This window comes from Frieseomelitta varia, unplaced genomic scaffold (assembly GCF_011392965.1).
Source record: "Frieseomelitta varia isolate USP_RPSP 00005682 unplaced genomic scaffold, Fvar_1.2 scaffold_89, whole genome shotgun sequence".
In the NCBI taxonomy this organism is placed as follows: domain Eukaryota; kingdom Metazoa; phylum Arthropoda; class Insecta; order Hymenoptera; family Apidae; genus Frieseomelitta; species Frieseomelitta varia.
The window spans coordinates 876,721-878,365 of record NW_025110689.1 but is presented as its reverse complement, the minus strand read 5'-3'; the positions used below and the strand labels follow the sequence as shown (position 1 = coordinate 878,365).

The window sequence follows — 1,645 nt, the reverse complement described above, 5'->3', positions numbered from 1 at the left end:
ATACGTTCTATGTCATTACGTTTGTTAATGTTTCAACGATCTGTCTTACGGTACGATACTTGTATATCCTTCCATTTCTGGCTAAGACATTTATTATTAAAATTAGGCTCAACTACTTTGAAGTTTCAGCGAACGTCGAGGACGAAGGTCGATGATTGGGAAAATGGCTTTATTGTCGTGCAGAAAGAAAGAAGAATGAAAAGGGGAACGTCGTACTTCTATTGTATCTCACTGAGATTTATTGCTGCGTGTAAGTAAAAAAGAAAGCGACTTCTTACTAAATTTTACGTGAATATTTGACGTTTAATGAATGGTTGTTACTCGACCATTGTTGTTACTCGACCATTGTTGTTACTTGGTCGTACCTCTACTTTGCTACCCTGCGTTGCTTTGTTTGAATAAATTACACATCGAATAGGCAGTCCTCAGCAACTGTTACAAGAAGATCATACATATCTTTCTTCAGTCAACCCTCTGACAGTACAGACTGTCGAGAAAGATTTGGAGAAGCTGACTGTATATACATTTCTTGAATTATTTTACATGGACAACAGATCGTTAGAGTAATTGAATTTCATTAATAATAATTTTTTTTTACATAATTTGAGAAGTTGATCTGTTGACATCAACTCACTCGATTTGTCCCTCGAATTTCATTTGAATCTTGTCCTCTTCTGTGTTCACAGGTACGAAAGGTTCCTCCAGCAGAGCGTCCAGTGAAATTTCGATATCTCCCCGATAAATTAACGACATCAGTGACTTGCAACAGCTGGAAAAGAATATCAGCGTCGCGTACAAATTGTCACTGAATTCATCCTGATTGTTCACGTTAATAACGAGATCCGGAAACAGAGGAATCTCGAAACACAGTAACACGAGTTGACGTTTAGACCAAAGCAATTATTAGGGTACGTTTTCAGTAGTTGATAATGTAAAATTTATTGCTGTGTACTCTACATGCATTGGTACATCTGTGGAACTTATTCCTCCGGAAGAATCGAAAGAAATAATTTCAAGGTACGTTTTTTTCATTTGGTCTGTTTCAGCAAGTTGAACACCGAATACGAAGCTTTCATTAACTGTAATAATAAAATTGGGATTTATTACTTAGATTGTTTTTCGTTTCAAAGAATTAAGTGTTTCTAATTAAATGATAAAAGTAGTCTTACGATTATCTTTTAAAATCATTTATTGTTATTTAATATCTTTGACGAAGGGTGTACTATAAAACATCCTTCATTTTCTAGTAACTTACAAAATAGTGAAATATTCTTTCAGGAAGTTTAGCCAATTTTAAAAATAAATTTCCAGGCGAAATTTATATAAATTTGTATAAATTTATGCAAATGTAACGTGAAGTTTTCGAATACAGTAATTCAGTCGAATTTTATACCGTGCCAATGACTTTATTTACTACATACGCCTGCCATTTTTTCAAATATGGATTTTGTGATTACAGCTTATTATTTAAATTTCGAAATATAAATCTCGCGAGATTGACGTCCCATGCCACTTGATACCTGAACATGATCAGAGATTAAAACAAGTGTGACTTCGTACATCAGCTAATACTAACCGCCACGAAAGACTCGATATTCAACGTTACCAAGTAGCCACTGGTGAATTCGATAGGCCGTGTTGTTCG

The 1,645-nt window shown here is 34.7% G+C and overlaps 1 protein-coding gene across 1 annotated transcript in view; it reads right to left on the bottom strand.

Annotated features, from left to right (window-relative positions):
- Positions 1 to 1,645, bottom strand: part of LOC122537170 — a 9,952-nt gene that overhangs the window by 5,151 nt on the left and 3,156 nt on the right. The window lies entirely within an intron of this gene.